Raw genomic sequence first — 26518 nt, 5'->3', positions numbered from 1 at the left:
AGCATGTGTGGAGATAAGAGCTGAGAGATAATTGTTCCTGATGTGCTGGGTGGCCTGAGGTGAGTAACTTCACCTCTTCGAGTTTCTTCATCGAAGGAGACAGAACAGCATGAAACAGGCTGTGAGTGCCAAAGGCCCTGCATTCTGTAGCCCCTACTAGTTAATACTCAACAAATACTTGTTTGACTATGCAGTGGGCCTTATCCTGGAGAGAGACTGGAAACAAGATTGGTCAAACCTGCCCTGCGACTCTCAGATGGGTTGAAAGGCCATTAGTCAGATGTGACTTCTGGGAGCAGCATCTGGACAGCTTGATTCTACCTGTCCCCATAGAGGACCTTGTCACATTGTACCATGGTGTTCTGGTTGCATCTGCCTCTTGTCCATGTGTCGCTGGACAGCCAGCTTCCTGTGAGAAGGCTCATCCAGACTGGCTGAGTGTGTAGAACTGGGCCCAGCACACAGTAGATGCTCAGTAAACGCTGGTGAGCTGTACACGGGTGGCAGAAGGGTGGGTGTGGCGCTGTGGGTTTAGATACCTCTTATGAATCAGGCAAAACCAAGTAACCAGTGGATTAGTAGGGTCAGCACAGATGTTAATTGGAATATTTAAGATCAAATTCCATCTAGATGGACCCATTTCTCCTGGGTAGAACTGTCTGGACTGTCAGTTGTCTCCAAGCACACACGTAGCCCACAACCACAACTCTGAAGTAGATGCTTTGTTCTCACAGGACATGGGAAGGCAATGGGTGTGCCACTTAGGCTCATATTCATCACTGTCTGAACCCAGCCTACATGCCTGGTTGATGCGGTGCTGAGGATGGAACTTCCGGCTTTGTGCTAGCCAGGCAAGTACTCTACCAACCGAGCTACAGCCCCAGACCTGAAGTTATTATTTTTATAAATTAAAGCAATGATGTTACCACCTCCTATAATAGAACAGCAGGTATATGCTGGGCATTGAGCTCGATGGCCATCTCCTTAACCCAATTGCCTCAAGCTTTAAGTCTTGCTATCCGCATGTTTACAAATGAGAACCTGAAAGCCCAGAGCACTTAAGCCCCTGGCCCAAGGTCATTCAGCTAGTTGGAAGTGGACGCCAGTCTGCAGACTCAGGATCCTGCATATGTGGCCTGACATCCAGGTGACTTCAGGGATGCTCACCACACAGTACCCTCCTGAGGGTTCTAAACCCCACTTTCCTTCAAGAGATTTTCTTCAAGAGATTTTCACAGGAGCTGGGGAGCACTTTGAAGACCATGTCCTGTGGAGAATATGGAGCTGATGATTGGCACGTTGGGCCCGTTCCTTCTGCTCTTTACTGGGATGCTCCTTTCACCCACACTGGGAAAATACCCGTTTCCTTCCCTCCCTGCCCAGGAGGGGCAGTGTGCACGCGGATGGAAGGGGAAAGGGAGATGTGCGCGATTGCCTTGCCGCTGCTAATGAAGGCGCCATTTTCCACGCACACTCTCTCAGAGGGAAACAGACTTCGGATAAAGGGAAAAGCATCACAATGGCTTCTCTTCCCGGTGATTCCTGCTCCCTGGACACAAGGCTGCGTTTCATGGCAACAGCATTCACACTTTGCTAAAATAAAAGCTCCCGCCAGCTGGACCCCTTATTAAAGTGGAGCCCCGGGATTAGTGTTTTCTCAGTGAGTGGCAGAGGGGTGCTGGCTGCCCTCCAAGCTGACCTCACCTCCTGGGCACAGTAGCCTCCAGGTAGATTAAATAGTGCCCGAGAGCCTGTTTGGCGACCCCTTCTGGCTTTCTCCACTCCGATGCATCGGAATGCACCAGGACTGTGGGCCCTTGGTTTGGAAAGTGAATTGAGTCTTACGGTTGATGACAGGGGTAGTGGGACAGAAAGAGCTGAGTTCGAATCCTCACTCTGCTATTAAGTGGCTGTTCTTTCTAAGATATGTCAGTTCTCCTCTCTCCAGGACTCCAGTCTTCCCACCAAAGTCCAGGGGAGGGCTGTGCAGTTGGCGAGATTCACCACTGCCTCCTGCCACATGGCTTTCCTCATCCCTTCCCCTCCTCCTCCTCCTTCTTTTTTGATCCAGAGTCTCACAAGTCCTAGACTAGCCTACAACTCACTATGTAGCCCAGGCTGGCCTTGAACTCACAGCAATTCTCCTGCCTCAGACTTCTGAGTTCTGGGATTATGCACCACACTTGGTTTATTGTACTATCCTTAAAAAATTATATAGCATCCACTAATAATGTCTTCTTTCTTCTCCTTCTATTTTTCATCTTCATCACCTTTCTTCTTTTTCTCTCTTTGAAACAGTCTTACTATGTAGTTCTGGCTGGTCTTGAACTCACTATGTAGACCAAACAGGCCTTGATTCCATATGCCTTTACCTCCTGAGTGCGGGGATTAAAGGCGTGCACTACTACACCTGGCTTTCTTTTCTTCTTGTTTATTAGTTCATCTTGGTTTCCTTTCTGTGGACCTGCCCTCTACAACTTAGAACACCATATGATTCTTTTTGTCACTATTTTAGAGAATACTTCTATTTATGAAATACAGTCACTACAAAACAGCTTGAAGCTTACACCCACGCCTTCAGACCTAGGCGTCAAGAGCCCACACAGAGTCATTGAGTGGCAGCAGCCAGCTGTGTGTGAGGATGCCCTCGGATGCTCTGACAGTGACAAGATCTCCTCAGTACACATTGCCCAGTACCAAGAGCTAGTCTAGACCAAAGGGGCTTAAAGAGGCTCAACTGGACAACATACAGGCCTTAGACCGAGTCCTCAGAGGTCATGAGGAAAACAAAACTGTTGAGGAGATTAGTATTGAGGGCCAGAAAGATGCTTGATGGACAAAGGCGCTTGCTGTCAAGGTTGATGAGTGGAGGTTGACTCCCACCCAGGCTGGGAGGGCAGAACTCATTCCTAGAAGTTGTCCTCTGACCTCCACATACCCACCCCACCCCACCACACAAAACAAATAACATAATTTTTTTGAAAAGATCAATATTGAGAAAATTAACCAAATGAGCACATACACCACATATAGGATGGTGGTATTCCCTCAGCATTAAAGTATTAAATTTTCTGAATGTGACTATGGTGGCTTGAATGAGAAACGTCCCTCATAGGCTCATGCATTTGAATACCTGGTTCTCTGTTGATGGCTGTTCGGGAAGGTTACAGAACCTTTAGGGGGTAGAGTCTTGTTGGAGGAAGAAGGCCACTGGGAATGGACTTGGAGGGTTTGTAGCAGTGGTTCTCAGCCTTCCTAATGCTGTGACCCGTTAGCACAGTTCTTCATGTTGTGGTGACCCCCCAACCATAATATTGTTTTTGTTGCTACTTCATAACTGTAACTTTGCTACTGTTATAAATCATAGTGTAAATAGCTGATATGCAGGATATCTGAAATGCAACCCCAAAGGGGTAGTGACCCAAAGGTTGAGAACCACTGGTTCATAACCTCACCCCACTTCCTGTTCTCTCTACTTCTTTCCTATAGGTCGATGAAAATGTGAGCAGCCAGCTTCCTGCTCCTGGCTTCGTGCTTCCCCTGGCTGTGGTTTAGCCTCCCTGCCTCGATGAACTCTTCCCCCTGGAACCTTCAGTAAACCCGTCCTCCTTCCTCACTTTGTCTGTCAGGGTGCTGTGCCGCAGACAGGCACACAGCAGCGCAGGGACTGGTGGGGCAGCTACTGTCTATGCATTGAAACACTCCCTTCTGGAGGGAGGACAGAAGCTCATAAGGCTTGGGAACTGGAGGAAACTTAAAAGGCTCAGGAAATTCCTGACCATTACAAGATTCACAGGCCCCTCCCACAGTTATAAAAGCAGTAACAACTGGTGGGGATTGCGGGGATTGCTTGGAGGGAGCTGCTTGTGAATCCTACAGGGCGCTCCAAGGATGCAACCACCTAGAGGTCCTGGCACTGGCCAGTGGGGTGGGGATTCTAGGAGAGATGGGGTCCCTGCCCCGTCAACAGCTGAATTCCAGGCTGTTCACATTTTAGAGGCAGCGACTGTCCACCACAGGGCCCTGGGTATGCAGGCTGGGGCAGGGAGCAGACACTGACTTCTATTAACACCTGCTTCTCTGAGCCACCCAGACAACCTGTGTTAAGAACAGTAATTGGGTTAGGAGGACATGATTGGATAATTCAATTGCTATCCTTGGAGAATTGTTGTTTAATTAAAGGGGACTGACGGCAGAGCTAGGCAGTGGGGGAAGGCAGGTCTGATCCGCTAGAGAGACTGGGACACCCTGGCAAGGTGGGGAGCTCCAAGCTCTACCCCAGCTCTATGGGAGGGGCAGGAGCTGGTCACATGACATCAAATCTGAAGGAGATCCTGTTCATTCACTTGAGGAGACTGTTAGATCTACATGAATAAACTTTTGGCCTCCAAATCAAAGGTTTCAGCAACAGGACCTGTCCCACAGCAAGCCTGTGACACCAGGAAGTTACTTGACCAGTCTTTGTTTCCTATCCAAGGTCATAGGTGAGAGGTGAACTCATTCCATAGAGTGAGGGATCCTGTCACTGTAGTACCCCATGCTTTCAATAAGCTTTTCATATGGGCCATACCAGCACACCCCCACCAGAACACATACCCTCTCATTGATGCAGCTGAGTATGTGGGGGGCAGGGACAAGTGTCTGTTCTTTGGGACTTACCTGAATAAGATGTTTTTCTGGTGCTGTGGAGCAGTTTGTTCATCAGGCTTTTCTGAGGCCTGGGCACATGGCCAGTGCCCCATAAAATGCCTGTTACATTTAAAGTTTACATTTAAAAAAATGCTAATTCACACATCTTGGACCCAACAACAAAAAATTTCCCTGCAAATGCCTAATATCCATGCATCTTTTGTGAGTATAAACTCAAGAAAAAAAAAAGTCTCCGAGCAAATGTAGCTGTCCCAGGCATTTGCAGAGATAGTGGAGGGCCACTTATATTTAGGAGCAAGTAGCCCAGTTAATACTAAGCCAGCATTCGTAGAGCACCTACTGTGTGTCTTCACTCATGTTCAGTAACAGTGAGAAAGCTAGACTTGGCTTCTCTCCCCATGGAAGTTTCAGATGGGCCAGGCTGGCCGTTGTCCTTCCAAGGCTCTGGGAGCAGTGTCCCTTCCCAAGCCTCAACCCGGACAAGAAACGGGGGATGCAGAGGGGGTCGTGTCTGGTCCCCCAAACAGAGTACAACTGAGCGTTCTGGCATCCTGTATGCCTGCCTGAGCGGCCACCCCTTCTCTCTGGCAGTGCTGGGGATGGAACCCAGGGACTCACGCATGCTCCGAGCAGCCCCCAGCTCAGGGCTAGCCATTTAATTGGTGCTTTCCCAGATGCAGCCAGTGTTCTCAGCTGGCGCTGCCACCAGGCGCCTGGCCCTGCAGGCTCTGCGCCCTGCCTCCCCTGTGAATGGTGTCCTTTCAGTCCCCCATGGAAGCGGCTCCTTTGTGACATCTGTGTTATCTCTCAGCTGCCATCTTATTAGGAAAGCTGAGCCCTCTCCCCCAGGGTCCCACATTGTCCTGATCTTCCCAGAAACTGCCATGATGCTGAGCTACAAAATGAAGCGGTCGAAGGGGCTTTTTTGCCTGCTTCACGGCTGGCATGGGAGGGGATGGGGCTCTTTGAGCTGCCTGACACATGCGGCCAGGGTCCAGGAAACAATGGTGACAGTTCTTGAACAACTGAGCTGCAGAAACTGTGGCCTGCCACCCCCAAAGGTACAGTTTTGGGGAAGAGCCAAGCTTTGGAGAAAACTTAAAAGAACAGGATGAAACTATGCTGTGGCTAAGTACAGAACTAAACAGCAAGTGTCTGTGCATGGAATGTTCTTACGGGTCATTAATATTGACAGTGTGGCCCTGGGCTGGACGAGGGGCACCGCTCTCATTAATCATTTTTAATGGCAGCTCCGGTCCCATTTCACTTGGCATTTCTTATCAACAAGTCTCCCAAGGGTTCTTTGCTCCTGGGAATAGTAAGTAGAGATGGCTGTTCCCATCCTCCAGAGGAAGGCCACTCCGGCCTGCCACATGCTCAGGGCTCCCAGATCAAAAATCCAAGGCCAGCTCCAAGACTGACAATGGTTGAGATTATGTTCACACAGTCACTCGAGAAACATTTTAAGGTACCTGCTATGGAGTCGGGGAGATGGCTCATTTGCTCGTGTGCTTGCCTTGCAAGCATAAGGATCTGGGTTTGAGCCTGAGAACAACAACAACAAAAAATCTGGGTGTACTGGGGCGTTAAGAGTACTGGCTGCTCTTCAGAGAACCCAATTCCCAGCATCCACATGATGGCCAGCAACCATCTGTAGCTCCAGTTCGAGGGGATTCCGGCCTCTGTGAGCACTGCACACATGGCACACAGACACACATGCAAACAAAACATCCATACACATAGTAAATAATTTGTTTTAAAGCTGGATGTGGTGACACACACTTGTAATCCCAGCACGGGGGGCTGAGAGGAGGCAGAGGGACCCCTGAGGCTCACTTACCTGGGAGCTTAGCTTAACTGGCAAGCTCCAGGCTCTGAGCCTGTCTCAAAAAACCAAGTAATGTGACTGAGGAAGATATCCAAGGATGATCTCAATTACACACACACACACACACACACACACACACACACACACACACACACACACACATCTTACACATACACACACATACACTAAAATCACTACTATACACCCATTACTGAACCAGGCTCCAAGGCATGGGGTGTTCAGACCAGCCCATCCCAGTACCAACTCTTAAAGGAAGACCGATATACAAGCAGTGGCAGCACAGAGAGCCTCCCTAGAGATGGACGGACACTGACACTGCCCCTTAGAACTGGGGCACTGGCCTTGTCTAAGTGTGCCAGCAAGACTTCCTGGAAGAACTGGCATGGAGCTGGGTCCTGAAGTGTGTACGATAGGAGTCCATCTAAGTTACTAAGGGGGATCAGACTAGGCATGGACAGGATGTGCAAAAGCCCAGAGACACGAAGAGAGGGGACAGGGTTGGAAGCAACACATCTGACTGCAGTCCAATCAAAAACATTCATGTTGCACATTGATCCTCAGAGCAGCGTTACTCACAACCGTCTAAAAATGTGGATGAAATCCAAGTGTCCGTCAGCAGAGAATGGGTGAGTATGATATGTCTGTACACTGGAATAGTGTTCAGCTGAAAAGGGGGTGGAGTTTATGGGGACTGCACTTGACTGTCAACTAGACAGGATTTAGAATCAACTAGAAGCCTGGTGAGGCACACCTCTGGGTGTGTCTGTGAGGGATTCCAGAGAGGGTGAACTAGGAGAATAAGGACTTATCCTGAATGTATGTGGCACCCCCTCATGGGCTGTGGGTCAGGATGACGTAAGAAGAAAAGAGGTGAATATCAGCCATGGTGTTCTTCCCTTACACAGAACCAGTCACAAACCAGGAGTCAAGGTAAATGATTCTTCCTTTTAAGGTGGTCTTTGGCATTTTGACCACAGTGACACAAAAGTAACTCATACAAGAGCATTGGTGTGGTGGCTACTTGGAGGGACATGAGATCTGGAGTTAAGTGTAAGAAGCCAGACCAAAGGTTTTTTTCATATGTGAAACCCAGGACAGGCAAGTCCATAGACAAGGCACGGGGTGAGGGGAAGGAGGAGGGACTGGATGCTGAGGGTCAAGGGAGTCCTACCTTGGAGTAGTGATGAAGATTCTGGAACTCAACGGGGGTGGCAACACCAGCCGGTTGAGAATGTGCCGATGCCACACCCACATTCAGATGGCCGGTTACACGGGAAATTCACCTAAAACCCTAAACAAGCAAAACAGTGGGGAGAGCACTGGCTGGTTAAGAGGACCTGGGTTCAATTCCCAGCACCCACATGGCAGCTCACAACTGTCTGTAACTCCTGTTCCAGGGGATCTGACACCCTCACACAGACACACATGCGGGCAAAACACCCAGGGATATAGTATTTAAATAACTGAACACTTCCTGTCCCTCATCCGGCTCTGCCCAGTCAGCTGTGTCTCTAGACGCTTCCCTCTGCCCTGTCCAGATCACAGCATCATCCACGGTGAGTGAGCCAGTGAGGCAGAGAAACTGGCCAAGAGTAGCTGTGGGGCTCAGGGGCTTGTGTTGTTTATGGCCTGCCACCCTGTCCTTCTTGTAGATGCTCAGCCCGGCCCTTGGATGGTCGTGTTCCTTTCCAGGCTGCCTTGGAAGGCAGCCCTGGGGCCACTATGACATTGGAAGTGACTGGATTGAGTGCTTTATTGATGGTCTGAGGAGAGGGTTGTTAGAATGTATGGCCTCAGGCCAGCTGTCCTCTAACTAGATGTGGCTCAGCCACCAGAGATGTCACATAGCCCAGCACACGCGTGTTCTTCTCCCAGCCAGCCAGGACTCTCTCTTGAAGTCACTGTCTTGGGGGAGGGGGTGACCGAAGACACCACACACCAGTTTACTGTGGACTGTGAGAGTGGAGCCACTTGTCAGGACACAGAGCAGCGGGGTGTAGACACACCACCTCCAACACCAGGGAATGGCACTAAGGGACTCCAACCAAAGCAGACACCAGACCATGTAAGGATTTGAAAAACACTGAGTCTTTTGCCGGCTCCCTCCGGGACCTTTTTGGAATGAGCCTGTTTAGTGTCGTGATTCTGTAACTCACGGGCCTCAGGCCTCACACTGATCTGAAACACAGATACTGAAAACAGGGGGGTGAGGTGACACTTTCATTGACTTGATTGTAAAGGAAGTCAGAGGACCCAGGGCAGGGCAGGCGGCCAACCCTGTGCTACCACATCGATGCTCGCTAGAGTCCATAGCAACATTGCTAGAGTCCATAGCAACGGCAGATCAGAAAACTGCTACCCAGGGATGAAGAAACCCAGGAGGAAGGAGGGGGCTCAGTCCTGAGGGGATGTTTTGTGGGTTTCTTTGGTAACAGGGGGAAGCCTGGGACTACAGCAAGTCACCCACACGAGGACCCAGGCAGGCAAAAGGGGTGGCAGTGGTGCCTTCTAGCCAGGACCGCTGCTTGGCCAGGCTCAGGGCAGCGTAGCCACTGGTCAGCTGGTGGGGAGCCTCTCGGAAGCTTGCTCTCCACCACTTGCTTTGAGAGGCGGTGGTGCAGCCCCAGCCCGCGGCGTGCACAGAGGAGCAGTGGCTTTGTTTCCCAGTTCCCTTGCCCTCCTCAGAGGAAAGTGGTGACTCCGAGGCCCGCTCCAAGCTGAGAGGAGCAGTCCAAGCGGAGATGGCCCCGAACAATGGAGGCTGGAGGAACCTAGGCTGACAATCTTAGAAACAACCCATTAAGGCCCCGGAATGATCAATACTCAGACGAAGCCGGGAGGTTTAAAAGCCTCCGTACAAAGCCCGCTCTTATCAACGGGGCCAAGTGGCAGCTGCTTGGTCGGCCCCGCTCTGGGAGCCAGAGCCACTCTGGCAGGGAAGGGAACAGTAAGGGGTAGGGAAGCAGGGGAGCGGGTACCAGGCCACAGAGTCGGCTGGGGTGCTGGGTCAGATGTCCCTGTCGTCGGGGGACCTGTGACGGGTCACGGGAGTCCATCTGAACATCTTCAGGCCTGCACTGGAAGGTTCTGTAGCAGTCTTCCTCAGGATCTTGTTCTCTACCTCCAGAGTGTCAAGGCTGGTGAGGGGAAAGGGTTTGTATGAGGTCACATGGCTGCAGGGTTCTGGCTCCGCCTCTCCTGTGGATGGCTTTCTTTCTTGAGGCTTAGGAACATGATGCCCCTTTCTCTTTTCTTGAACATCAGGAAAGATACCAGACAGCAAAACACGTACAATTAATTGTTAAAACCTGAATTAGCCCGGCATGGTGAGACACACCTGGGATCCTAGCATTCGGGAGACTGAAGCAGGAGGATGACAGTTCCAGGCCCAAGGAGCTAGGGATGTAGCTCAGTTGGTAGAGCGTATGTCTAGGAGGCAGGAAGACCTGGGTTCAATCCTCAGCATCACAGAACCCAGGCATGGTGGTGTGCACCTGTAATCCCAGCACCTGGGAAATAGAGACAGGAGGATTAGGAGTTCAAGGTCATCTTCAGCCATGCAGCGTTTGAAGCCATCCCAGGCTGTAAGAGATCCTTGTCTCAAAAGAAACAAACATAGGCCAGCCTGGGCTACATGGTGAACCAGATAGGCACAGGCTGGTAGCACAGGCTGGACCACATGCCTATAGTCTGAAGAAATAGAGTTAGCTGTAGTAAAGGCAGTGAGACTGATCCCTCAAAACATGCTGCTGCTGCATCTGTCACTGGCTTTTGAGAAAAATAAACAAAGATTTAGGAATTCTGTGACCTGCCCAAGTTCACCCGAGTTGGGGTTAAATCCCCTACCTCTGACCCAGAAGCTCCAGAAGCCCCTAAATGCTGCACGGGGGCATTCTTGGCAGTCCGAAGTGCAGGGGTTGGCTCAGGAAGGCCAGGCAGGGAGGCCACTTCTGAGTTCCCCTCAGCCCGGGCTTGCTCATCTCTCCTGCTGTTCTGGCCTGGGAGCTGCTCAGCCAGCATAGTTCCCTGAGTCAGCAGAGGGGGCAATGCCCCTTATGACACCACGCTGCTTACAGGCTGGAGCCCAGGTCCTAGAGCAGAGAGGTGAGTGAGAGCAGTGATGTGGCCTCCAGCCTTCCTGATCCACTGGAGCTCTTCTGGCTCTATCACTGGGTTTGGCCAATTCTTACGGCACACAAGCACAAAGACCAGTGGGGACCAAGGACATCACCTGGTTAGTTTTCTCACCATTGTGACTAAACTCCTTCCAAGAACAACTTGAGGGAAAGGGCTTGTTCTGTCTCGGAGTTTGAAGTACAAACTACCACGATGGCGAAGTCACAGAAGCAGGGGTGTGGGACAACTTGCTATATGGTGTCCGCAGTCAGGAAGCAGAGAGAGATAGATGCTGGCACTCTGCTTGCTTTCTCCGTATGCAGTCTGGACCCCCCTCCCCCAGCCCATGGGATGGTGCCAGGTCCCTTTACGGTGGGCACTTACAGAGATGCGCAGTCCTCTGTCTCCTAGACAGTTCTAGATTCTGCCTAGCCAACACGAAAGATGAACTGTTCCAACATTTGACCTGAGGTGGAGACAGGGCACGTGGACAGAGGCCTCAACTGCAGCCTGTCTACTGTTCATACATATGCAGAGGAACAAGCCACTCCTTTGTGGACAAAATCAGGAGAAAGGGACACGGGTGCCACAGGCTTGCTGAGAGCGGGTGTCACTGCACATGACACCAGGCTGTGCTGCATGTTGAACTCTGGCCTTGGTGGTGCATTCCTGTAATCTTGCACTGTGTGGGGTGGTGAGGCAGGAGGATTACTACAAGTCAGAAACTAGTCTCAAAAAACTAAGGCCCCTATACACACCTAAGAGAGAGACAGAGAGAGACACAGAGAGAGAGAGGGAGAGGGAGAGGGAGAGGGAGAGGGAGAGGGAGAGGGAGAGGGAGAGGGAGAGGGAGAGGGAGAGGGAGAGGGAGAGGGAGAGAACGTGAAGCCTCTGGTTTGTACCATTGGGCATTTCCTGGTGTAAATATTCTCGCCATGGCTGACTCCACTCACAGTGTGATGTTACTGAATGTGGGGCTGGGAAGCCCCTTAGCGTCTTCATACCTGCCATGCTGACTCCAGGGGTGCCAATAACCGCAAGAGTCAGAGTGCAGTAAAGTAATTAGGAAGGCATGTGTCTTGAGTAGTAACCACCTTTGATTTTAGTAAAGTTTGTTTAATTATAGGTTTGAGTAATTGAATTTTTAATAAGAGCTTATGTTTAATAGCTGTATTAGGGTTCTCTGGAGAGACAGAAGTGTGCACATGTGTGCGTGTTACTTTTCTCATTGCTGTGATCAAACACATGAGAAGAAGTAACTTGAAAGAGGAAGGGTCAGAAGGCATGGCGGCAGAGCAGAACGTGGTTGGTCTCATTGCTTCAGAGTCAGGAGGCAGGGGCTGGAGAGACGGCTCAGGGCTTAAGAGAAGTGGCTGCTCTTCCGGAGGATCCGAGTTCAATTCCCAGCACCCACATGACAGCTCACAACTGTCGGTAATTCCAGTTCCAGGGGATCTGGCACCCATGAGGGCAGAACATCAACACACATAAACTAAATAAATAATTTTTAAAGAAGCCGGGGAGTGTAGATGGATTTTTCTTTGGGTCACCAGCTCACAAAAAATGATATGGAGACTTCTTATTAATTATGAAACCTCGGCCTATAGCTTAGGCTTGTTCCTAACTAGCTCTTATAACTTGTTAACCCATTTCTATTAATCTATGTTTCACCATGTGACTTTTTGTCTTCCTTTCATTCTGTATGTCAGACTCCCTCTGTGTCTCATTCGTGTCTCCTCTGCGCCTCGATTATCTCTTCCTACTTCCTCTCTCTTCCTGGAAGTCCTGCCTATATCTCCTGCCTAGCTATTGGCCGTTCAGTTCTTTGTCAAACCAACCACAGCAATATATCTTCACACAGTATACAAATATCCCACAAAAAGGAAGCAGAGGGCAAACAGAAGTGTGTCTGGCTATCAAAATCAAGCCCCTGACTCCACTCACATCTTCCATCAAGGCTCCACCTCTAAAGTTCCCAGAGTCTTCCAAATGTGGTGCTGCTAGCTGAAGACTAAATGTTCAAATGTATGAGCTTCAAATATAACAGTACACATGCGTACATGCACGCGCATACACACACACACACACACACACACACACACACACACACACACACACACACACGAGAAGGGGTATATTAGAGGAACTGATTCACATGATGGCAATCTGGTCAGCTTTGATCCTCCTGAGCCAATAGGAGCTGGCTTCAGTATTGCTGACTCCATCTTCCGCCCTTGAGTTTATCCTCCACATCCTTGACACTTACAACCTAAAGACGCTGAGCACTGAATTCCTTTTCAGGGGAAGAACTCAAGTTAAAGACACAGGTTGCCCTGGAACATACATGTTCAATGCACTGTTGCAGGACAAGAGCAGACCACCTTGGGGAAGCAGGGCTGCTATGCAGCAGGGAGGTACCAGGCATTGGGTGAGGATGGATGTATCTCAGGGTAGAATCTTCCCACATTCCTGTCCCATAAGCAACTCAGAATGAAAACATCTGCTGACAGACCTCTGGTTTCCCTGCCACATTTCTACTCCAAGCTACCCAGGCCACCCTGATCCATGGCATTTTCTGCTCCTTAGCCTATGTTTAAGTCAGCATCCTGAAGTGACTGTTCTCGGTAACTGTGCGGGGCTGGCTGAGCCCAGCTGAGTGGTTTTCAGCCATCTCACAAAGGCTGGTTCCATAGTCAGTCTGGCCTGGACAACATTAAACCAGAGAGCTGATGAAGGGGCAGATATTTCCCTTGTGGCCAAGGCATCCCAAATTGCCATGCATGAGTTTCTTGCATGGCATTTGACCACTGCTCATGAAGACCTACTTCTGGGCTGGATGGAGTGGCACTTGTCTTTAATCCCAGTGCTTGGGAGGCAGAGGCAGGCAGATCTCTGTGAGTTCAAGGCCAGCCTGGTCTACATAGTGAGTCCCAGGACAGCCAGGGCTATATAATGAGAACCTGTCTTGGAAAAAAGAGAGGAAAAGAAAAAGAAAGAAAAGAAATCCTGCTTCCTTTGTCCCCTGCCAGGACAACAGCCGCACTGTCACTCTCCTTGTGATACCTGGGGACCCTTCTCACTGTTTCCTAACCACGATCCTTCTCCTGATTCCACCCTTGATCCTCCCCTCCTCTTCACTTGTAACTTTCTCAGCTTGGCTCCCGGACTGTTCCCAGCAGCATGCTTCTCTTCCATCTGTGCCTCCCCACCTGGCCCCAAAGGGAGGCCCAGCCTTCTCGCCATCTCTGCTCACGTTGGAACCCCCGGAGTGCAGACTCGGGGCGGGACAGCGTGCAGCACCTAGCTGTGGAGCTGTGTAGACAGGAAGAAGAAGGAGCCTCGGGAGGCAGCACCTGCCATCCTGGTTGGTCACTGCCCTGCCTGGTTACTCATCTTCCAGGAGGAACAGACAGGAGACTGGAGAAAGGGCACTGCCAGCGCCCAGCCCTATACATACTTTATAATGCAGGATGCACGCTAGTCAGCAGAATCCCGATCCAAGGGGGAATGGAGTCCATTGTCAAAGGAGAGGATGTCTGCTAAGTGCAGGACAGAACATTCTAGAAGGGCCCAGGGAGCTCCAGACACATGAGCAAACAGGAAAAAAGGGAGAGTCAGCGGCTTAGCCATATGGCTCTGCTGCCCTCTCCCCTCCCTACCCCCACTATGCTTACAAGTTACTGAAGGTGGGCTGGAGCTCCAGCCAGGTGCAGTGGGTGTGGTCTCTGTATGGGCCAGAACTCGCATATGACTGGGCAGCCAGAGTGCCAGTCATTTCAGACCACTGTGGGACTATCAGATGTGTATGCCAAGAGGCTGGGAACCTCCCTCAGGGCCACATCCTGGCCAGGCAATGCAAATGCTCCAAGGGAACTGGGTGGGAAATATTTCCCAAGCTGAAGACAGTCCCACAGGTCTGCCTTGGTGGTTGGTGTGTGGGAGCAGTCCTCGGGAGAAGGAGCTAGAAAACAGTTGTGTTCCTTTCTAATGGCCAGGCCGATCTCAGGCTGAGCCTTTTTCCTGGGCTGTTTTGCGGATGGATATTTGGGCTGTGACCCCGGCAAGAGATCCCACTGTGAGTTAGAACAGGACAGTCCCACCCAGCTGGGTTTTCAGTCCTTACACCTAGACCAGCCTTTGCCATCACTATAGGTGGTTTTCAGAATAATCCTGGTAAAGACATGACCTCTGCTTTGCTGGGCCAGCCTGAGGAAGAAGAACCAGGCTGGGGGTAGAGTTGGACTAGAGGTCAATTCTGGACAAATCCCGAAGTCTTAGATTTCGCAGCTAGGGGGAGGCTTGAGAGTCTGGCCGACACCTGCAACCTCCATAGCACTGTTGCTGTGGTCACTGCCACCGAGGCCAGTATCGCTACAGCTATCACTATGGCCGCTGTCACTGCAGTCACTGCTACCACAGTCGCTGTCACGACAGCCCCTGTCACTGTGGGGGCCAACACCGTAACCACTGTTACCCCAGCCCATCACCACAGCCGCTATGGGTATCATTGCCGTGGTCACCGTCACTACAGCCACCATCGCTGTGACACAAGAGTCGCCACTACCACCACTGTTACTGAGAGGACTGCAGCCGTCCCAGCTGTCACCGTGACCAGGGGCTGTGGTCACTGTTGTCTGTCGCTCCTGTCATCATTGCTGGCCGGGCTGACACCACCAGTCCCTGGAAGCACTCTTACTGCTGTAGCTGCAGCCGCTCTCCCACACCTGCTGTCACTGTATCACCACAACCACCGCTATCAACCTATCACCACGGCTACCGTTACTACCAACAGTACCAACAACAACAGCTTAGAAGGAAGGCCAGGATCGCCCTTCATCGGCCTCAGCCTCCCATCTGTGGGGAGAAGGAAGTCTTCATGGCCCTGGCCTCTCCTCACCCCCACAACTCCCAGCACTGCTGGACTTCAGACTATGGGGGAATCTCCACTGCCTGCTCAGCAGCTTGGGGGCCGGCCAGGGCCTGGCCTGTGACAGTGATCCCCACATGGCTCTAGGGGTGGTGAAGCGCCCACTCCCTCCCACTCCGATCCCCCTGCCTTTCCCCTCCTACATGCCCTTTCTGCCACACTTAACATCTGACAGAACACACAGTCCGTGGTGCTGTCTGTCTGTCTGTCTGTCTGATTCATGTGGCATCCTGGTGCCCAGACCTGTGTTTGGCACCTTGCAAGTTCAATAAATGTCTGTGGGTGGGTGAAAGAAAGAACGGCTGTTGACTGACATGTGTGCTGGATTTCCCGCTGTCCAGTTCCCTCCCTTTCATTTGCTCCTCTCAATGATCTGTGTCTCCACATTTGCTCCTCTCAATGATCTGTGTCTCCATTTCCAGCTAAGGAAACAGAGACTCCCAGAGGCCCCAAACTCATTCAAGGCCAACCTGGGCAATGGCACCAGAAGTGACCTATCCTATTTACAAGAACTTTCCAGAATAGAAACCCCCTCAATATCTCTGTGATTGTCAGGGAATCAGAGGCATTTGAGAGGCACGCTAAGTGGTCCCCAGCTCCTCTGCCTTGTCCCAGGCTGGAAGCCAGGCCTTCACTTACATTCAATATCTCGCAAAGCTACGGTAACTATGTGGCACTGGGGTGTTATTAGTCAAACTGGTCAGACAGGAGGAACCCGGGCGTAGACCAGAGACACATCATGCACATCATGCAAAAGATGGTCGACTTTTTTATAGGCAGTGTCTCATGTAGTCCAGACTGGCTACAAACTCACTACATAGTCAAGAATGACCTTGAACTCTTGACACCCCCGCCAGTATTTTTGGAGTGCTGGGATCACACGTGTGCATCACCACGCCTAGATTTATACAGCACTGGGGATTGAACCCAGGGCTTCATGCACTTGAGGCAAGCTCTCTACCACCGAGCCACATCCTCGGCCCCAAGATGGATGATTGTTAAGGATGGAATTAAAATTAGACTCCCCCCCTCATTTCCCACAGAAAACAACCCCAAATCCACCTACAGACAGTCCTCTCATCAGGACTTCCCAAGATGACGCACACAAAGCACTTGGAGCCACGCCTGGCCCCGACACAGAGTGGCTGTCACTGTTTTCCTTGTCATCCACCCGTAGGAAATAACACCTACAGTTAATATGTCCAATATGTCAGTTTGAACGTGACATGTCCCCACAGGCTCCTGTGTCTGAATTCCTGGTCCCCGGCTGGAGGAGGCATCACGGGTGGAGGTGGGTCACTGTGGGTGGACCTCTGAGGCTTATGGCTGGCCCCATTTCCCCGGATCTCCTGAGGTGTACCCCGCCTTGACGTGAGCTCCTGCCAACATTGAAGGGGCCCCAGGCCTTCCATGCTGCAGCAGACCGTTTCTCAAATCCAGAGTCAAAAGAAACCTGTAGTAGGTTAATTTTTCCCCTTTGGGGGGCCTGGCACCCAGCTCCCAAGTAAATCACACACAGGGGCTTATTATTTCTTATGAATGCCTGGCCTTTGCTTGGCTTGTTTCTTGCCAGCTTTCTTTAGTTTAAATTATCTCATCTACCTTTTGCCTCTGGGCATTTCCTGTTCTCTTACTTCAGTAAATCTTGCTCTTATTCCATGGCTGGCTGTGTAGCTGGGTGGCTGGTCCCTGGAGTCCTCCTCCTCCTCCTCTGGCTCCTCCTTTTTCCCCTCCCAAATTTCTCCTTCGATATGTTCTCTCTGCCTGCCAGACCCGCCTGTCCTTTCTCCTGCCTCACATTGGCTGTTCAGTTCTTTATTAGACCATCAGGTGTCTTACACAGGCCCAGTAACACAGCTTCACAGAGTTAAACAAATGCAACATAAACAAAAGTAACACACCTCAAAATAATCTTCTACAGCAGAGACCTTCCCTCCCCCTAAGTTGCTTCTTTCGGTTTTTGTCATGACAAGGAGGAAAGTAAATAAACACCTGTATTTTGTTTAAACTGCCTGGTTAGTTTTAATTGTCAGTCTGACCAGCCTAGCCTCACCTGGGAAGAGGGTGTCAATGAGGGCACGCCTGTGGGGGACAGTCTTTGCTGTCTTAACTGCTGTGGATGGCCCCTCCCACTGTGAGTGACCAGTTCTCTGGGTTTGTGTCCTAGGCTGTATAAGGTGGGGAAAGTGAGCCCAGCACTTTGAATGCGTTCATTTCTCACTCCGATCTGACTTTGACTGTGATGTCGCCAGCTGCTTCAAGCTCCTGCCTTGACGGCCCCCCAGTGATGAGCGGTGTGATGAGCGGTAACCTGGAGTTAGGAGCTAAAGGAAACCTTTTTCCGCATGGCTTTCTGTCCTATCACAGCAACAGAAGTGAAACTAGAGCACCCATACACTAGGGACTCCCCAAAGATCCATCTGTGATTTACTGGGCTCTTTAACTGCTCTGTGCCTCAGTTTCCTCATCTGTAAAATGGGGACAGTACTTACTTCATGGGTCAAAAGCTTTGCTGAAATTAAGCCTCTGTTGAATGAGCCACAGATGCTGGCACACTGTAATGGGTCAGTGAGCATCAGCTATTTATTATTGTGACTGGTGGGCACTAAGGACACAGCCAGACTAATCTGGTTGTGTGAATTATCTTATCTCTGTGAGAATACACCTGACAGAGGCAACTTAAGGGAGAAAGGTGTTTTTGTTTTTTTTTTGTTTTTTTTTTTTTTTTTTGGTTTTTTTGCCTCATGATTTAATGAAGGATACGCTCCATCATGGCAGGAAGGCAGGATGTCTGAAGCAGCTGATCACATGGTATCTACAATCAGGAAGGAGGGAGAGGGAGAGAAAGAGAGAGGGAAAGAGAGAGAGAGACAGATAGACAGACAGAGAGGGAGGGAGAAAGGGATGGAGGGAGAGTGGGGGGAGGGAGGGAGAGAGGGGGGATGCTGGTGCTCAGTTGTTTCCCTTTTTTATTCATCTCGGACACCAGCCCATTGACGAGCGCCACCCACACTCAGGTTGGGCCTTCCCACTTCAGTAAACCCAATCCAGGAAGCCCCCATGCACACACCCAGAGTTCTGTTTCCATGGTGATTCCAAATCTCATTAAGCTGACAATCAAGTTAATTTTCACACTAGTTTTCCAACAAACCTTTCCTTTTTCCTTCCAGATTGACTGCATTGGCCCATGTATTGGCATTGTACGACGGTCTGTGGAAAGATGGATAAATTCTGTGATGGTTGATATTGATTGTCAACCTGACAGGCTGAGTTCACCTAAGGGACAAACCTCTAGGCATGCCTGAGGGTGATCTAGACCAGGTTAAGGGATGTAGGAAGCCCCACCTTCCCTCTGGGCAGCACCATCCCATGGACTAGGGTCCTGGATTGAAGAAAAGGAGGAAGGTGACCTGTGTGCCAGCTTTCATTTCTCCCTTCTTCCTGGCTGTGGCTGCAACGTGACCAGCCACCTCACACTCCAGCCGCCATGCCTTCCTGCCAGGACGGACTGTCCCCTCAAACTGTGAGCCCAGGTCACCCCTTCCTTCCATCTTTAAGTCACTTCATTGGGTGGTTAGTCACAAAACAAGACACGTGACTAGTACAGAGCCCGTTTTTTTCTTATATGGACACAAAGAAGATATTGTAAGAATCACCATTCTGGGAGACTTTAAACTCAAATTCTTGAATGATAGCGGGCCAGTGAGTCCCCCCGGAGGACCATCCTGAGGTGAGCAAGCCTAGTTCTTGGGATCTCCTCCTTCCCCCATCCTCCACCCCATTATCCCAGACTCAGCCACTTGCTGCTCCTGGTACGTGAGCCGCACCCCACCCCATGGCCCTGCTGCTCTGCCTGCCTGCACTGCCCCCCTACCCAGAACACACTGTCTCTCTAACTGAGTGTGCTTATATTATATGCTGCCGAATATAAGACTCAGGCCCAGAGGTCCCACATGGTCATGGCTTTGGGGGTCCTGGAGTAACCCCTTCTGAGTCAAGAATCAACAGTTGGTAAAACCCTGGATATTATCCAGCTAGCCACAGGAGCTGAGCCACACCCAGGGCAGAGCCCAACCAGAAAGCAGCATCCCCCAGATTTAATAAGCTCCAAATGACAGCATCTCCCAAACCTTTCTAAATCACACAAATAACCACTAAATTAGTCAGAGCTCTTCTCCCAGTTCTTATGGAGCCATAATTCACACACACTCCGATCCATCCACTTCAGTCGTACTATTCAATGGCTTTTAGCATATTCCCACGGTTGCTCAGCCATCAGCACAATCAATTTAGAACAATTTCATTATCCTAAAAAGAAGCCCCACTTCCTTTAGCTTGCCACCCTTCCCAATCACCCCCAAGTGACCCGCCCCGTCATTATCCAGTCCCTGGCAACATCAATTTACTTTCTGTCTCTATAGCTTTGCTTGGGCTGGACAGTTCGCTGAGTCAGACTCAGGCACGCCGGGACTGGCTGGCTTCACTCAGCAAAGAGTTTCTAGTTGGCCTGTGTGGTCGCACGGGCACCTCCACAACCTCCTTTAATATCCTCTTGTGCAGATAGACACCGTGTTTTGTTCATCCTTCTGGCTGTTGGTGGACACCCGGGCTGTTCCTTCACTGGGCTGTGAACACACCTTGTGCAAGGTTTTCATGACTTCATCTCTAATGGGTGTGGAATTGCAGGCACAAATGATAACCATGCTTTCTCTTTGTGGGGAACTGCTGGTCTGTTTTGCAAAGTGGCCACACCATTTTACACCCTCACCAGTGGAGCATGCGGGTCCTCAATTGTCCTAGTTGGCTTTCCGTTGATGTGATAAACATCATGACCAACAAGATTTGGGGAGGAAAGCACTTATTTTATCTTACAAGTTCCAGCCCACCATTGAGGGAAGTCGGAGCAGGAACCCCAGGCGTGAGCTTGAAGCAGACTGCAAAGGGGAACACTGCTTACTAGCTCGCTCCAGGCTCATGTTCGTTTACCCTTCCTACACAGTCCAGGCCCATCTGCCTAAAAACTGCACGTCCCTCAGTGGGCTGGGCCCTCCTGTATCAAGTAGCAATCAAGTAAATGCCCCCAGAGGCATGCTCATAGGCCAATCTGATGGAGGCAGTTCCTCAACTGAGGCTCCCTCTTCCCTGGTGAGTCAGTTGACCACCAAGATCAGCCACCACATCATTTCTCTACATTCTTGCCAGTGCTCGGTACCGTCAGGTTTCCTGCCGTCCTAGGGTCCTGGTGGGTGTGAACTGGTGTGTTAGCACTGTACAGAGAAACCGTGCTGAGAGAATGAATACGTGATTAAAGCGGGTTTACTAGACCCTTTCCACGATATGACATAGGATGTCCAACAATAGTTGTCGCACATGGGGGAGGCCAAGGAGCCGCTAGTCACTCAGTACGCTAGATGCCCCGGGATCCCAATTTGGTCCAGAAGGCCTAGAGGATTCCTGGAGGGCTGCTGGAGTTCTGATAGCAGGGAAAGGATCAGTCGTGGCAGCAACAGTGGGGTAGATGAACCGGCCAGCGAGAGAAGGCAGGCAAGCAGGCAAAGCCCCCTTCTTCCCTTTTGTCTGGGTTGTCCTCAGTAAGCACCCCCATATTTAGGGTGGGTCTCCCTGATTTACCTCATCTGATCAAGAAACAGGAGGGCCCAGCAGTGGCATTTTAGTTGATTCCAGATCCTGTCACGTTGACGACCAAGACTGACCATCATAATGGTATCTCATGTTTTTGGCTTTGGATTTTTGTTTGTTTGCTTGTTTTGTTCCATTTTTTTGAGATGGAGTCTCATGTAGCCCAAGCTGGCCTTGACCTCTGCTGTGTATCTGAGGATGGCCTTGAACTCTGACCCTCCTGTCTCTGCCCCCTAGGTACTGGGGTTATGGGATTATCTCAAGGGGGTTTGATGTGCCTTTTCCTGATGATTAGTAATGCCCGGCATGCCTGATGTTCTTATTTACCCAGGCCTCTCTTAAGTGAAACCCACACAGCCCTCCCAGCCCAATCACCCTGAGCACCAAGGAGCAGCAGTTTTCAAGGCCTGCATCTTCCCAGGCAGCTCAAACACACTAAGGTTTCCTGAACTCCCAGCATGCCATGGTCCCCTCTACATGCAGCACTGTGCCCATTCACCACAGATTGAGACTTCTTTGATATTTTTAGTGCAAATCATGAGATGTTTAACTTAAATATATGCTCTTTCAAAGGAAAGCATGTATCACCATGGCAAATGGAAAAACAGTACAACGGGCCACCAATATAAGGTGATTATAAAAATAAACACAGCAAAATCCCCTAAAATACTCTCAGTGCTCAGTTCTCACTGGAGCCTGGGGGTGTCGGGATCTTCCTCAGGAAGATGAGCAGGCATGAGGGGGGCAGCAAAATCTCCCAACACCGTGTCACTCCAGCACCTTGAAGACGGGAAGGCCGCTTGGAAAGGAGGCAGGGTGCTGTTCTTGGTTTGTGGTTGAGCATTGTGAGTGGACTCCACACCTCGGGGAGTCCACTTATACCCTGGCTGCAGAGCCCGTGTGTCGGCAGACAGACACGGAACCCATAAAGAGACGGCACAGGGGTCGTGCGCCAGATTTAAAATCTAAACCATCAAGCTTGCTGTGCTAACCCACTTGTCCAAGGTGCCAGGAGGGTTTTCAGAGTCTAAGCCAAACTCTTCCCTTTGAGGGTCCAGGACCAGCTGCCAGGCCAGGGGAACAGCGCACCTGGATTTCCTCATTCCCAGATTCCCGTCAATCAACAGTTTCCTCGTAGGATGGCTTTGTATCTCTTGCAACTTCCAGAAACTTCTGACACACCATCAGCAAGGACTGATAAATGGGTAGCATTAGTATTTCAATAATCTGAGGCCCCAAAGCCATTCGCCAGCAGAGACAACCTCACTCCAGACTAAATTATTAATAAACCAACAGTGTAATTGGAGAAACTGGGATCGGCTCTCAGGGGGCTTTGGCCAGAGGAGGAGCGGGGTCACTTCGGAGCTCCTCAGGGTCAGCATCACTGTTCTTATTCACGGCAAAGACGTGACTCTGGGCTGGGAGGAGGCTTAATGGGTGAAGTCCTGCTGACCAAGCATGCCAGCTTAGGTATGGAACCCCAGAACTGGCCAGGTGCAGAGCCGTGAACCTATAGCCCAGCACTGAGGAGAGGGGCGGATCCTGCGGCTTTGCTGGTCAGCTAGTTTAGCTAAACCGGGGAACTTCAGGTTCAGTGAGAGACCCTGCCTCGATAAATTAAATTAAAATAAGGTGAAGGTGCTGGTGAGATGCCTCCGCTGGTAGAGAATGTCCTTTGCCACCAAGCCTGAGGGTCTGGTTCCCATCCCCAGGACCCACACCATGGAAGGACAGAACCAACTCCCACAGGCTGTCATGCGTGCACACACAAAATAAGTAAATAAAATGTAACTGAACAAATGAAAAGATAAAGTGGAAAAGGATTGAGGAAAGGCAACCTGATGTTAACTTCTGTGCACCCCACACATACGCAAATGCACACATGTGCACACATGTGCACACACAAAAATAAATAAGTAAACAAACAAACAAACAAATAAATGCATATATAAAAATGTGCCCCTGCAGTAGTGTCGCACACCTTTAATCCCAGCACCGGGGAGACAGAGCCAGGTGGATCTCTGTGAGTTCGAGGCCAGCCTGGGCTACAGAGTGAGTTTCAGGACAGCCAGAGCTACATAGGGAGACTCTGTCTCAAAAACAAAAATGAAACAAAACAAAACAACAAAAAACAAACAAACAAACGAAAGCCTCAAAAAGAAGACATGGCTTCCACATTTCAGTATCAGGGGTCAGCGTCAGCAGCAAGGCTGTCCCTACTTGGAAACAAGCTCAGGTTGGCTTTGAGAAGATACCAGCAGTAATGGGGGAGGGACTCTTGCTGCTGGCAGGGTTTATTTTGGGGGCTTGTGGAGAGACGGTGAAATATGAGGCTTGCTGATTGAAAAGAAGGTATCGATTGCTGGCGATCGATAGTGAAGAGCTCTGAAGGAGGCGCTGGCTTCCAAGGCTTCTGCTTCTCTTCCTTTCTCCCCTGCCAGGATGGAGAACTCTATCCAAACAGGTGACCGGGAGCATCCAAACAGCAAGAAGACTGCTTCCCGCATGGGCCTCAGCTGTGTGCAGTCACTTGATGGACGCAGAGGGACCTCTTCCCCTACAGGAAACCTAACACCCAGCTTCCTGAAGGGGGATCTTCGTGGTGGGAGGTGAGGGGCCTGGGAGGAAGTAAGGATGACCGCTCTAAATAATAGGTTTCTAATGGACTTGGGAGAGCATCAGTGTTTCTCTGGAAACCACATGGTAGAGAACACTGGAGGGTTCAGAGTGGGCTTGCCCAGGAGGGGGATGGACAGACGAGGGGACAGTGAACCCCTGCTGGATGCAGACAGCTGTCTTGTGATCTTCTTTCAATAGGAACCAGAAATGAACAGATGCCCAAGACAACTGTGAGGATAGAGAACCTCACTAAAAACACAGAACTGGGGGTTGAAGATGTGGCTCAGTGGGTACTCATCTAACATGCGTGAAGCCCGGGGTTTAATACACAGCACAGCACAGTGTGATAGCACAGGTCTGTAATCCCTGCACTTGGGAGGTGGAGGCAGAAGTTCAAGATCATCCTTGGCCCCATAACCAGTTCCAGGCCAGCATGGCCTGCATGAGGCCTTGTCTCAAAACAAAACACAACAGCCAGAGGAATTAAGCTCACTGACCCTGACAGGATGCTGATAGCTGCTTGCATCCCTCCTGCCAGTCCCTAGTGACAGGACCAAGACTTTCTTTGACAGGCCATGTTCCCTTCCAGGAAGGGGCAGGAGCCCTCCTCTCTGATCTGCCTCTCTCTGTTTTGCGAGGGGACCCCGGAGGCAGAGGTAGGAGAGGAGAGGCAGAGAGTGAGCTCTTCTCACCCGGATCCCGTGGGTAAACAGATGCACCATCAGCACATCAGGCCCTGTGATTCCAGGGGCCCTGGAGGGCTTACCTAACCTACTTGGTATTTTGGGAAAATTATCAAGGCTAAAACTGAGGCTGGAAATGCAAAATGATCAGAGTACATCACACGCGTCTCAGGAAGGGAGAAAGAGCTGGTCTCAAATTCGCTCTCCCCAAGCTGGAAAGGCAGCAGCAAAGAAGCCTGATGGGTCAGCCTGTTCCCTTTTTCTGCTTAGCCGAAGGTTTTATTATCCCCCAGTCAACCTGTTTCAAGAGCCAATGGATCCATAGAGTTCCCCTCAATACAACAATCTGTTTTCAGAAGCAGAATGAGCAGGCAGTCTGCCTGTGGTTTGGAAATGGAGCGCAGCCTTGATCATGGGCAGACCCAGCTTCGTGCCAGATATGTGGTGGTGAGCCCATGCCATGGGGCTTCGTGGGTGTGCACCAAACTGTCCTCCCCAGGGACAGAGAACTCGGGCTCAGAAAGCTAAGGCTCTGGCCTTCAACAGTGTCAGGGTCCTGCAGGATCTCACCCATTCAGTTGGATAATGACTGTGCTATTCCATCTCAGCTGAGTGGCCCTTTACTGGCCCTGCCTCCCTTTCTGCTTTAGGGACCCAGCGAATTTAGATGCTAAATTCCATGGGGCTCACTGGCCAGTCAGTCTAGCCTCGCTGATGAGCTCATAGAGGTCATGGAGAGACCCTGCCCCAAAGGAAGTGGACAGTGTTTCCAGGGGAACACCTGATATAGCCCTCCTGCACGAGCGTGAGTGGTGTGGTGAGCTCACATTCACACACACACACACACACACACACACACACACACACACACACACACACACCTCAGCCGCTCAAGAGGCAGAAGAATAACTTTGGCCCGGGAGTTCAAGGTCAGCCTTGGCCACACAATGACATTTTATCTAAAAAATAATAAAATAAAGTGCAGAGGCCACGTTGTAGCTCCATAGACGCCAGTCATTTTTCCTTTAACCTCTGCTTCCCTCAGGGTCCTAACCCCACAGTGGGGCTCCCCTTGAGACGCTGACCCCTCTTCTTTTTGCTCTTCCCTTTTTGTTTTCTCCCCTTCCTTTCTTTGCCCTTCTCCCCCAACTCCCCCACTCCACCCCCGCTGTCTCCTTCTCTCTTCCCAGCCTCCCCTGCACAGCACACGTCAGGCAACAGCTATTTTGCACCTGTGTGAACACACACAAGCGCTTACTAAGCAGAGCAGTGCTGCTTATCTGTGCAAGGACGATGTGCTATTTACAAGAATCTCAAAATGGGTTTCTCTGCAGATTGGAGAGGAGACACATCTGTCAAACATGTCAGCTCTTCTCGCCGAGGCCTCTGCGTTGGGATGAGGATCTGGATGGACGAGTCGGTTTACACAAGTAACCCCCAGGTTCCCCTCCAACCCTAAGACTGCAGGTTCGGATGCAGAACTCTCTATGTTCACAGTTTATATAGCAAATACCTTTCAGAATAGTCTCTATTTGTAATTCTGCAGGAAAGGAGGCATACAAGCCCTCAACACACAAATGGCATTTTAAAAGGCTGTATTGTAGGTAAGAGACTTCCAAGGCATGTCTACCAAATGTCCTTATTTTGGTCCTGATTCAAGCGCACCAACTGTAAAAAGGCTTCTTTTGTTTTGGTTGGGGGGCGGGCAGTTAGGCAAGAAGTTGAACAAGGGACAGCAGACAGATACTGTCATAGGAATTTTTTTTAAAGTATGTTAGATGTTGTAATAGTGCTGTGATATTTTTATTTTTTTAAGGAAAGTCTGAATAACACAACGGGTCAATGTGAAGAGAAAAAGAGACTTCGGCATGTTCAGCCCTAGATGGGATGCCTGCACCACATCCCTCCCCTCAAGGTTCATGGTGCTCTTGGAAGTCAGGGAGGGGATTGTCAGAGCCAGAGGTGGTCGATGACGCCAAGGAGACAGTGTTTTACAGATACAGTGGGGATGGTGCACACAGGAACTCACAGTGA

At 50.5% G+C, this 26518-nt stretch overlaps 1 long non-coding RNA gene across 1 annotated transcript; it reads right to left on the bottom strand.

Moving 5' to 3' along the window:
- Positions 1-8705: 8705 nt before the first annotated feature.
- Positions 8706-10460, bottom strand: LOC143272680 (uncharacterized). The gene is made up of 2 exons (XR_013050297.1): positions 10346-10460; positions 8706-10008 (listed from the first exon to the last, which is right to left on the bottom strand). It is a non-coding gene; the product is annotated as an uncharacterized LOC143272680 (long non-coding RNA).
- Between the last annotated feature and the right edge of the window lie 16058 nt (positions 10461-26518).

The sequence above is a fragment of the Peromyscus maniculatus genome, chromosome 4 (genome assembly GCF_049852395.1).
Source record: "Peromyscus maniculatus bairdii isolate BWxNUB_F1_BW_parent chromosome 4, HU_Pman_BW_mat_3.1, whole genome shotgun sequence".
NCBI lineage: Eukaryota > Metazoa > Chordata > Mammalia > Rodentia > Cricetidae > Peromyscus > Peromyscus maniculatus.
This window is presented reverse-complemented; position numbering and strand designations above follow the sequence as displayed.